The sequence below is a fragment of the Rhinoderma darwinii genome, chromosome 3, assembly GCF_050947455.1.
Source record: "Rhinoderma darwinii isolate aRhiDar2 chromosome 3, aRhiDar2.hap1, whole genome shotgun sequence".
Taxonomy (NCBI): domain Eukaryota; kingdom Metazoa; phylum Chordata; class Amphibia; order Anura; family Rhinodermatidae; genus Rhinoderma; species Rhinoderma darwinii.
In genome coordinates this window covers 113,723,223-113,736,821 of record NC_134689.1, presented here as the reverse complement: position 1 = coordinate 113,736,821, position 13,599 = coordinate 113,723,223, and positions in this window count along the sequence as shown.

Genomic DNA, 13,599 nt, shown 5'->3' with positions numbered 1-13,599 from the left:
AAAACAGTGGAAACCCCCCAGAAGTGACCACATTTTTGAAAATACACCCCTCAATGCATTCACCTAGGGGTGTAGTGAGCATGTTAACCCTGCAGGTGTTTTGTAGAAATGAGTGTGCTCTCGATGTTGCAGAGTGAAAATGGGATTTTTTCCATAGATATGCCAATATGCCCAGCTTGTGCCACCATAACAAGACAGCTCTCTAATTATTATGCGGTGTTTCCCGGTTTTCGAAACACCCTACATGTGACCCTCATCTTTTGCCTGGACATTTGACAGGGCTCAGGAGTGAAAGAGTACCATGTAAAATGAGGCCTAATCTGGCGATTTACAAAGTATTGGCTCACAATTGCAGGGCTCTGATGTGAAATAATAAAAAGAAAGTCACCACATTTTGGAAACTACACCCCTCAAGGCATTTATTAAGGGGTGTAGTGATGATTTTCACCACACAGGTCTTTTCCATAAAATCATTGCGCTGCGGATGGTGCAAATGAAAAATTTATATTTTTCACTAGATATGCCATTTCAGTGGAAAATATGTCGTGCCCAGCTTGTGCCACTGGAGACACATACCCCAAAAATTGTTAAAAGGCTTCTCCCGGGTATGGCGATGCCATATATTTGGAAGTAAACGGCTGTTTGGGCACACTGTAGGGTTCAGAGTGGAGGGAGCGCCATTTGGCTTTTGGAGGGCGGATTTTGCTTGGTAGTAGTTTTGTTTGAGTATTGCTCGTGTTTCCGTTTATAATGTGGGGGCATATGTAAGCTGCGCGGAGTACATAAGGGGCATAGTCAGGTGGTATAATAATGGGGTAAAAAAACAATAAAATAATCCATAAATGTGTGTTATGCCGTGCTCAATCTTTTCTGCACAGGCCGGTGTCGCACTGATAAATGGTGTCCTTTCTTATCCCCTTTTTGGTCCACACTCCGCACCTTTGCAGTTTGGGGAATTTTGCTGGGAAGTGTTGTCCTGGTATAATACGGGCACAGTCGCTTTTAGCGTATATAATTGGGCCCTCCCCTTCCTGGTTCCCTAATTTTAGGGTCTTGATAAATCGCCTCTTGAAACAGAAGAAATGTTCCCCTTGGGCCTGCACAACTGCATATTTTTATTTCCTGACTTAGTGGAGCCTTAACTAATTTTATTTTTTGATAGACGTAGTGGTATGAGGGCTGTTTTTTTGCAGGACGAGCTGTAGTTATTATTGGTACCATTTTGGGGTACATGCGACTTTTTGATCACTTTTTATCCTATTTTTTGGGAGGCCACGTAACCAAAAAAAACGCAATTCTGCCATAGTATTTTTTTATACAGCATTCACCATGCGTTATGAATTACATATTAACTTTAAACAACCTAAAATTGAACCATAAAGGGACATAGCCCTAAGAAAGATAGTATACTCAAATAATATACAAAAAATGCAAAAAATACTTTATTGAATATAATCGAAAATAACATATAATGAAAAGAGAATGGGATACATAATATACAGAAATACAAACAGCAGGGTCAGATGGAATAGACCAAGACAGCAGAGCCAATCATCCAAAATTTTGACCAGACCACGCTCCAATAGTGCATATAGTATAATAGTGCACCTATAAATATAGATAGCAAAGTCCACACAAGGAAAATAACTACCAACTGATGATAGCGATACAAAAAAGTAGACAATGGATAATATCCATGCCCACTATAACCTGCAAGATATGCAAAGGAATGAAGTGTCAAGAAAAGTCAAATAGTTTTCAAAAGATAGCCAGAATATGAATAAAACACTGACTGAGACACAATCAAAACAAAAGCTAACAGCTAACACATACCCTGGGACATGATGCAGAGCGCAGAAGGTCAAAGAAGATGAATGGCTGAATGAACGCCTCGACGCGCGTTTCGCCCTGTGACCGGCTTCGTCAGGAGGCTACATACATTAAAACTCTAGGGGTTTAAATAATAAATGGACAAGGTTAGGCTCACCTGCGGCGAATGAAAATCGGCGCTCGACACGCCCACCGGGCGGCGCACGCATCACGGGACGCGCCGCGCGTCATGTGACGGGCGCCACGTGATGAATCATCACCATGGCAACCCTAGACGCTAAGCGGCACTCCCGAATGCCTGCCCCACCACAGGCGCGCGATCGAGCGTCTGTGCAGACACTGCAGGAGAGACAACGCAGAATAGCAAGGAAAAAATAAAAATAAGAAATTCAAGGCTGCGTTAGAGAATTATCTACAAAAAGATATCATACCTCGTGGTTTACGTTTGCAGGTGTTTCCAACCTTAGACACAGAAGATCCCACATTTGTCACAAAATGGGAAGACTCCCTTACAAAATGCTCACGCACGCTTATTGAGTTGCTCATTGGGGCAGATCGTAGAGCCCTTGATTGCTTGGAAAAGGAAATCGATTCCCTCAAAGAAAAAATTCAGCAGTCCCTTGGTAAAGAGGAGCTTGAAGCTTTTGATAAAGCATTGGAGGAGGAATTAATCAAATGGGAAAGAGAGATACAAGATCTCAAAATTAGAACGTTTCAGCGTGATCTGAGTGACTTTCAGTCTAATAAAATCTACCGCTGGCATTTCAAAAGAGATAGAGCTCGTTCCCTGTCCCGTCCTGTCTCCTCTACCTCCCTTGTATCAGAAGAGGAGTGGCGGTTTTTAGACAAACCTCAGGCCGCAGGAGACGGAGACCCTATGTTCAATCTCAGAACACCGGCAGTCAAAAGAAAGACCAGGGGGGTGTTCAACAGAGACAAGAGAAACAGGAGGCTCTGAAGGTAATTAATCTTTCTTCCCATACCCTGTCATCTCCCAAGATTAATGTCTTACAAAGGGGTTTATCTTTTTCCCCTACGGGTAGATTTGATCTCTTTTCTACCATTAAAGATCTGGCTCTGTTTTCCAGGAAACTAATTTTTAAGAAGCACTTTGGCAAAAGGGACTGCAGTGTCTTAATGTGTTCCCCGGCAGAGCAACAGGCATTTGATGCCCTTACTTCATTATTGGAGGAGCAGGAGGTTAAGACTGATCCCAGACTTCCCATGCATCTGTGCCGTCGTTCTCAACATTTCCCCCCTTCACATTATGTCCTTCTGTGGATATTTTTTTCAAACTAGTTAAAAAAGATCTGGAAGCTATTTCTGACTCCAGAACATCTTACAATCTTAACTACAAAGAAAGGCAGGCTATCTTGGAACTAAAAAAACTGAAGGATGTGATTATTAAACCAGCTGATAAGGGGGGTAATGTTGTATTATGGCCGGCACAGATGTATGAATGTGAGGCCTTTCGCCAACTCAATATGAGCCACTGTTATCGTAGACTACCATCAGATCCGACGTTAGCTTTTAAAGGGGAGTTGGACACGTTGTTACAAAGGGGCGTAGATGCACAAATTATCAACTCTAAATTGAGGGAGGGTCTATCTGTTGATTTCCCTATAAAACCCACATTCTATCTATTGCCAAAAGTGCATAAAAATGCCACAAACCCCCCCCCCGGTCGTCCAATAGTATCGGGGATTGGAGGTCTATGTGAGAACATCTGTAGATTTGTGGATTTTTATTTGCAGAAATGTGTAGAAACCTTACCGTCATACATTAGGGCTACCACAGACATGTTACAACGACTTGATGGATTACATCTTGAGGTTGACATGTTTCTGGTTACATGTGACGTGGAGTCCCTGTATACGTCTATATGCCACGACCATGGGATACGAGCATCAAGATATTTTTTGGGTCAATCATGACCCGGATCTTATTGAATACATATTGTGTCTTCTTACTTTTGCATTGACGCATAATTTTTTCGTATTCAAGGACCGTCTCTTCCTACAGCTCCAGGGTACAGCAATGGGGGCGACTTGTGCGCTCTCATATGCTAACCTTTTTTTGGGGCTGTGGGAGAGGGACACTGTCCAGTACATTCCGGGCCATGATTCAATTCTCCTATGGTCGAGGTATATAGACGATATTCTATTCATTTGGCAGGGCTCCACGTCTGACCTCGATTCTTTCCTTACCTCCCTTAATTTGAATGACATTAATGTGAAGCTTACGTGGCATTATAGCCAGACTCGTGTTGATTTCTTGGATATCTGCATTACCAAAGATGATAGTGGTTTTATTTCAACCGACATCTATAGGAAAAAAACCTCCACTAATGCCCTCCTCCATGCTACATCCGCTCACTATCCGAAGGTTACAACGTCTATACCGGTGGGTCAATTTTTAAGGGCTCGGCGTATCTGCTCCAATGTCAGCAACTTTGAGCGCCAAGCACTGGATCTGACAACAAGGTTCAAAAATCGCGGTTACAGCCAAAGGGTTATCAAAAGAGGTTATCTTAGAGCTAAGAATTCAACTCGCGATGGACTTTTGGTAAGTAGACCAAACAAAAAGAACAGTATTGATCAGAAGGTTAGATTTATTACCACGTTTAATCTCTACTGGACAAGAAGTCGTGATATTTTACAGACACATTGGAGTGTTCTTCTCACCGATCGTGACTTGGCAGGGATCTTACCCAGTTACCCCTCTATCACCTGGAGGCGATCCAAAAACTTGAGGGATCTTCTGACAGCTAGCCACTATATTCCTAGTGCTCCCCTTAATCCGTTTGGTAGTAGGGGTCCTCCTTGGGGTTCATATAATTGTGGCAATTGTGCTGCATGTAAATATATCCCACGTGTTTTCAACTTCTACAGCTCTGACAGAGGCAAAGACTATAAAATTGTTTACAATATCACATGTAACACAGCATCTGTGGTCTATTTTGCCACTTGCCCCTGTGACTTTATTTATATTGGCATGACCAGCAGGCACTTAAAGGTACGGGTGTTGGAACATGTCAGTAAAATTAAGTCTGCTTCTAGTGCTATAGATTTGGAAAAACTTCAGCCAGTTGCTCGCCATTTTCGTGAGTTCCATTCTTGTAATCCAAAGGGTTTCATGGTACGTGGAATAGACAGAGTTTCTTTGGGTTGTAGAGGCGGTGACGTTCGCTTGGCGTTATTGAGGAAAGAAATGAAATGGATTACCCTTCTCAATACTGTGTCGCCATTTGGCCTCAATGAGGCCACCAGTTTTAGGCCCTTCTTATAACTTTGCGTGAATTTTATCTCCTCTAGGGTTTTCTTCTTGTTTTTAATATTCATTTTTTGTATTTCAGTGAGTTCTTTGTAGTGAGTGGACATATTTCCCCTGTATATTGGAGAAGACTGGTTGTATTTGAATTCAGGACTGGAGAAGATAATAATGTGTAATTATGTTAATTAGAATTCTATATATTTGGCTCGATATCTGTCTGTATATTTATCACTATTATCTGTACCGTGGAGTCTTATCCGTTTATTATTATATTTTAAATGTATGTATTTGACTCTGTATATTGTATATTGTATCATCCAGTTTTTGTTTTCTATTTGTGAGACTGTATGTGATTTTATATGAATTTATGTATGTATTGTATGATGCTTTTGTTTTATATATATGTGTATATACTTGTGCTCTTCATGAGAGGTGTTTTTTATATATATATATATATATATATATATATATATATATATGTGTATATATTTATACTCTTCATGTGATATATTTTTATATATATATTTTTATATTTTAACTTATTATGTATGGTTCATATATTATAACACTATTTCACTCTTTTCACTTCGATTCATATTCATATATTTATATTCACATTTTTATTATTTTTATTATTATTATTTTTTATATTTATCTAGTTCATTGCACTTCATTACTTTCATTACCATCTTTTTGGTGTATGTCATCTGTGCACGTTTTTTATTTCATTTATTTATTTTTTCATTTATTATTCACTTTCTATCACTTTCATCACCATTATTTTTGATGTCTTCTTTATTTTTGCATGTTTCTATCAACGTTTACTATTAATAATTGTCAATTATTGCTGTATATTCTCTACACTATATTTTTAATATATGCATCTACTACTGACATTTGTATATTTGTATATTTGCTTTTTTATATCTATTATACTTGTCTCACTTACATATAAATATTGCTAGCTGGTCTCTTCTCTGCAGGTACTCCACATGACTTTATCTGTCAATTTCTTATTTTTATTTTTTCCTTGCTATTCTGCGTTGTCTCTCCTGCGGTGTCTGCACAGACGCTCGATCGCGCGCCTGTGGTGGGGCAGGCATTCGGGAGTGCCGCTTAGCGTCTAGGGTTGCCATGGTGATGATTCATCACGTGGCGCCCGTCACATGACGCGCGGCGCGTCCCGTGATGCGTGCGCCGCCCGGTGGGCGTGTCGAGCGCCGATTTTCATTCGCCGCAGGTGAGCCTAACCTTGTCCATTTATTATTTAAACCCCTAGAGTTTTAATGTATGTAGCCTCCTGACGAAGCCGGTCACAGGGCGAAACGCGCGTCGAGGCGTTCATTCAGCCATTCATCTTCTTTGACCTTCTGCGCTCTGCATCATGTCCCAGGGTATGTGTTAGCTGTTAGCTTTTGTTTTGATTGTGTCTCAGTCAGTGTTTTATTCATATTCTGGCTATCTTTTGAAAACTATTTGACTTTTCTTGACACTTCATTCCTTTGCATATCTTGCAGGTTATAGTGGGCATGGATATTATCCATTGTCTACTTTTTTGTATCGCTATCATCAGTTGGTAGTTATTTTCCTTGTGTGGACTTTGCTATCTATATTTATAGGTGCACTATTATACTATATGCACTATTGGAGCGTGGTCTGGTCAAAATTTTGGATGATTGACTCTGCTGTCTTGGTCTATTCCATCTGACCCTGCTGTTTGTATTTCTGTATATTATGTATCCCATTCTCTTTTCATTATATGTTATTTTCGATTATATTCAATAAAGTATTTTTTGCATTTTTTGTATATTATTTGAGTATACTATCTTTCTTAGGGCTATGTCCCTTTATGGTTCAATTTTAGGTTGTCTACTTACAATAAGGGACCCCAATATACGCCATCTTTCTGGTGTGAGGTTTTTTTAGGTTGTCTTACATATTAACTTTATTCTGTGGGTCAGCCCGATTCCGGCGATACCTAATTTATAGCACTTTATGTTTTACAACGTTTTGCACAATAAAATTACTTTTGTAAAAAGAATGTATGTTTTCTGTCGCCAAGTTGTGAGAACCATAACTTTTTAACTTTTTCGTCGATGGAGCTGTATGAGGGCTTGTTTTTTGAGAGACGAGCTATCGCTTTTATAGGTACCATTTTTGGATACGTGCGACTTTTTGATCACTTTTTATTTCAATATTTGTAGGGCAAAGTCACCAAAAACCAAAACTTCTGGTATAGTTTTTTACGAGTTTTTTTTTACCCTGTTCACTGCGTGCAATAAATAATATAATATTTTTATAGCTCAAGCCGTTACGGTCGCAGCGATACCAAATACGTATGGTTTATTATTTTGTTTCAATAATAAAGGACTTGATAAGGGAACAGGGCATTTGAGTTTTATTTTATTACTTGAAACTTATTACGTTTTCAAACTTTTACTCTTTTCACTTTTTTTTTTACACTTTTACGGCAAAATACGGGAAGCACTAGCTTTTCATGGCGTACCCATACTTCAAATGTGGGGAAGGGGTTGTCCAGTTTCAGCAAATTAATGTTATTTTTTTTGTATAATGAAAATTTATTCAATTTTCCAATATATTTTCTGTATTAATTTCTTGCGGTGTTCAAGATCTCTGCTTGTTGATATTCAGTAATAACATTCATGGTTTACTACCAGTGGATAAAATTCTGTCCATGGTCATGTGATGGGCTCGTTACAGTATGTGTATCAGAGCTGTGTCTTCTAACGAGCCCTGCACCTGTGTGACCATCACGTGACCATGGACAGCATTTTATCCACTTGAAGTAAACAATAAACATCCCTTCTGAATAACTACAAGTAGAGATCTTGAAAACTGTGAGGAACTAATCCAGAAAGTATATTGGAAAATTATATAACTTTTAATTATACATTATATGATATGAATTTGCTAAAACTGGACAACCTCTTTAATGTCCGCCTGTATTACAACATATAATTGTGCCTATAAATGTGCCACTGCAGCAGAAAATGAATTGCTCTAGCAATGTTGATGAGCGTTTTAGTTCAGAGTCTAAATAAATAATTATTTTTTCCAAACGCATTGCAGGATTTTCATCTTCCTTTCTTCAGTAGTTGTAAATCAGGCAGAAATAATTCTTTATTCAATGTCCTGCAGTGCTCATAAAGACCTATTTATGTCCATAGAGTTCAACCCTTCATTAAAAAGTCTAGCAAATCTAGAAGAAGGAAAACATATCATCAAAGGCACAGTCCAGTTTGCCTCCCTCCATATGCAAACACGAACAACAACTGGTAAACGAGAAGGACTGGCACTAGCAGGGCTCATGACAAAAGTGAGATGTCAAAAGTTTTGATCGGTGGGGGTCCGAGCACTGAGACCCCAGCTGATCGCAAACCAAAGCGACAGAAATGCTTGGGTGAGCGCTGTACAATTTAGTTTCTGATCGGCTTTAGTCGACTTTCCTTGGAGCGGTGTACGAGTTCAATAGAAAGTCTATGAGTCTTTCTTCGGAAAGCCCATCATAAATGAAGCTGCACATTGCTCACCCGAGCGCATATGCCACTTCATTTTAGCGATCGGTGGGGGAAGTCTCAGCGCTCGAACCCCCACCAATTAAAACTTTTGACATGTCACTATGACATATCAAAAGTTTTTTGAAAGTTTTGTTACTTTTAGCTGTAATATTAATTGGTAATAATATCTTAATATAAAAATCTTGACTATAACCATCTTGCAGCCCTTTCTCTGCAATGAACATCCTACTTTTTATTTTATTAGAATATTTCCAATTGATTCATACATCTTTGTATGGGCTTTCTTGCATAGGACCATGTGATGCTTTGAGGAAAGAAAGTCAATGTCCTAGTTTAACTGTTGTGACAGGTCACTTTGCCTGGATCATATGTATTATTGGCTCATAAGTGATAATATGATATCCTTGTGATTGTGCCAACTCCTGTAAGGACTTCTGGCATTAAAAGGCCTGGGATTTTTTGTTTATTCTAGCAAACAAATTAGAATACTTCATCAAAGTTGGTGTAGTTAACAGATCTGTTGTACGGCCAAGGTCTTACATCCAGGATATGAGGTTGGACTGCATAGATCATTTTCCCCAAAAAATCTCTTTAAATTACCTTGTTTTACACTTTAAGGCAAAATAAAAACCTTCACGTGTGATAAAAGACCGCCATGCCGGCTTTCAGCAATACCGTACTAAGAAAATCTTAAGACTCCAGTGTTTATTTTATGGCATAAATTGCTTGCAGTATAATTATTATAGAAAATGTTTCTTTTCTTACTGCGCTGGCAGGGAATATATTATTATTTTACATTTCAATGAACAATTCCCTATGTTGAAAAAAATATATATTTTTGGCTCAATACGCATTTATACTGGGCTAGCCCATCTCTGTTAACCCAGGGCTGGCAGGTCACCATGCTGTTTCCTTGTTTATATCTTACATCAAAGTAACTGTACGGTTACTACCCTCAGATCCTTCATATCAAAGCTGACGTTAACCCAGCTAACCTCTTAACTCAACGTCTCAAAACGCAGAAGCAGCAGGGAAGTCCGAAATCTCTGTTCTTGAACTAAATCACAAGGTTTTTGTTCATTGAGGGTTCACATAAGGAAAACATTCTATATTTTATCTCGGTAATTAGCTAAAGTTCTAATCACAAAGCCAGTATATTGCTCTTAAAAATAATATGGAGGGTGATGAGCATTTGTGCTATAGATGTAGCAGAGGCAAATTTGTTTTTTACCTGTTTATTGTGCGCTGTGTCATAATACAATGACTTAAAGACGTATTACGGTTTCAGAAGAAAAGATTATCCTCTGTATAATGAAAAGTTTAGGTGCGTTACAGTACAGCTATCACAGCTGTGTCTTATAACTAGTCTAACCTCTGTGTGATCACCACATGGACAAGACTTTTTATCTCCTGGAAGTAAACAATGAAGTTCCTATTGAATGACTAAATTAATCTTGGATACTGATATAGAAAGTATATTGGAAAGTTGTATAGCTTTTCATTATACACAGAAAAACCTTTATTTATTTATTTATTTATTTAAGCAGTAGAACCTTTTTAAGATCTTAATGGGTTTACTTTTAGTCCTGTGGCGAACCTTAAATTATATTGTGATGGAAATACAAACTCAGCTTAACTACATCAACAACTGCAACACTGCTGCTTCAGCATAAGGACCATAGTTGTTGAAGAATTCTGATATTTAGGGAATAAAAATCCCAAGACTAATTGCAATAACAGCAAAAGATGATTAGGATGTTATTAGTCAGTCACGGTACACAGATAATTAAAAACGGAACATTTGGTCGCACTCTATTTAGAAATGACAGCATATGAATCAAGCTGGAAATTGCAGACTTATTATAAGAACAGTTACGCAGTAAGGCCCCATGCACACGACAGTATTTTTCATCAGTAATTACGGACAGTAAATACTGACAGTGATTAAGGACCCATTCATTTCTATTGGCGATGAACGCCTTGCAGTATTTTTACTGATGGTTGTCCATGCTGAAAAAATGATAGAACCTGTCCTATTCTTGTCAGTAATTACAGTACGGACTCTCCCATAAAAGCCTACGGGTGCTTCCATAAATCCGGACGGCTACGGGTGTGATCTGTATACTGTCCGTATTTACTGAGGCATTGCTAGGCAACATGTTGATGACATCATTTGCAACCTGCCTCTTTTTGTATGGATCCGTATATACGGATGGAATACGGATGCAATACGGACCTTATTTACAGACACCCTTCCGTATATACTAATGAAATATATAAGTGCCTACTGACCCGTATTTACGGTCAGTATTTCTGGATAGATGAAAATACGGTCGTGTGCATGGGTGACAGATACTGCTCTGTAGATCCAGTCAGTGGGGTTGGCTTAGGAGGAAACTAATGAGAAAAATATGTAAGTCATGATTATCCTATGAATCTACGCTATATGGACAAAAGTATTGGGACACACCCCTTAATCATTGAAATAAGGTTTTTTCATTCAGTCCCATTGCCACGGGTGGATGAAATCAGGCACCTAGCCATGCAGTCTGCCTTTACAAACAGCATGGTACTGTAATAGGATGCCACCATTGTAACAAGTCAGTTAGTGAAATTTCTTCCCTCCTAGATATTCCATGATCAACTGTGTGCCGAAAGCTTTATGGTATAGGTTTCCATGGCCGAGCAGCTGCATGCAAGCCTTAAATCACTAAGCACAATGCCAAACATCGGATGGAGTGGTGTAAAGCATTCCGCCACTGGACTCTGGAGCAGTGGAAACGTGTTCTGTGGAGTGACGAATCATGTTTCTCTATCTGGAAGTCTGATGGATGAGTCTAGTTTTAGGAGAGGAGACCTACCTGCCTGACTACATTGTACCAACTGTAAAGTTTGGTGGAGGTGGGATAATGCTATGGGGTTGTTTTTCAGGAATTGGCCTAGACCGCTTAGTTTCAGTGAAGGGAAATTTTAATTCTTCAGCATACCAAGACATTCTGGACAATTGTATGGTGGCAACTTTATGGGATTCGGCCCTTTTTTGTTCCAGCATAACTGTGCCCCAGTGCACAAAGCAATGTTCATAAAGGCATAGTTGGGTAAGTTTGTGGAGGAAGAGCTTGACTGGCACACACAGTGTCCCGACCTTAATCCCATCGAACACGTTTGGGATGAACTAGAATGGAGATTGTGAGCCAGGCCCCTTGTCCAACATCAGTGTCTGACCTCACAAATGCTCTTCTGGATGATTGTGCAAAAATTTTCACAGACACACTCCAAACTCCTGTAGAAAGTGTTCCCAGAAGACTGAAAGCTGTTTTAGCTGCAAAGGGGGAACAGCTCCATATTAATGTCTATGAATTTAGAATATAATGTCATAAAAGCTCCGGTAGGTGTAATGTGTAGGTGTCCCAATACTTTTGTCCATATACAGTTGTAGCCATCTTTATCGTGACTTTTAACACATTAAATACACAGTAGCAGGAAACTTTAACTTGACATTTTCAATCGCTTTTGTTGTGTGATATCACGCTGCAGCAAATTATCAGTCAAGATAAACTTGCTACATCTGTAGTGTATGTTTATGGTTTTCTGCTGAAAGATTATTCCCATATAAAGAGAACAGAGTTTAGTTTAACATATATATGTTGCATTACATTAGATAATTAAAAAGGTATTTCCTTTTTATTTAACTCATTTATTAAATTATTTTCTGATATACATGAGTTTAAAATTCTGCTCACATGCATTTAGTGCAGTAAAATCCGGTCTTTGTGAAGTCAAGTGGTATAGGTCTAATTATTGCATTGGTCATGTGACCTGCATGCGTAATATGGCCTGACAGTTTCCTTGTGTCATTTACCATGTTGCTAACTAAACGCCAGGAGACTTATAACCATATATTAGAACCATGGAAAGAAATAATATTTTAAACATAACATCGTAATTCAAGTTTTTCAATCGTAATGCACTTTTGAACGCACTAGAAGAGAAAATGTAATTCATAGTATGTCTTCCAGCATAGAATGATTCTATTTATTAGGCCCTCCTTTCTTAATTAAAGTAAGTTTTCCAGGAGTTTGATTTTTCATATTTTTTGCCTAAAATAAAATAATATAATTACGCATATACATGATTGTGCCCCTGCTTACCGCTGTCCAACACTGCATACAGTTTAAAGACTACTGTCTTATGTCACTGTAAAGTAACTTATTTTATGTTAATCTTCTTATAATAACACTTTTCGGTTCACATCACGCAAGGGTGTAACAAGTATCCATAGGGCCCCATTGCAAAGCTTGAAACAGGGACGCCATTTACCAATGACTACCCTTGGCAGAAAATGAGTCCCGGAAATAGACAGTTTCTGGTTATTATGGTCTTTCTTCTATCCCTTGGGTTCTATAGCAGCTGCTTTGCCTGTTACCCTGCCCATTACACCTACATATGACACATTCGTGGTCTACTTTCGGCAAGCACATTTGAACAATTCAACAAATGTGTGTGGTACTGTATACTCTTTTGGCATGCATCTCACCAACACAATCTTATAGACACCTTAAACGTATAGGTTAGGTGCATTTCCCAATGTAAATGCTGAAAGTAGAGCCTAAATGTGATGTAAACCTAGTCTTATTTATAGTAACCAACTGTCAAGAATTGTTCAGCAGAAGAAGCAATTGTAAAACACACGTCGAGGTATGGTTGCCATCTCTTTGGTCTGTATACACATTTTGGCTTTGTTATTGTGTTTGAAAATGACATATATATATATATATATATATGTGTATATATATATATATATATATATATATATATACTGCCCTAACTAAAGTCTCAAGCAATCTCTTGAATTTCTTAGATCTAACGGCAATTACTCTCTACTGATTATTCTGAATCTCTCTGCAGCCTTTGACGCTGTGGTCCACCAACTCCTACTTAAAGAGGCTCTGTCACC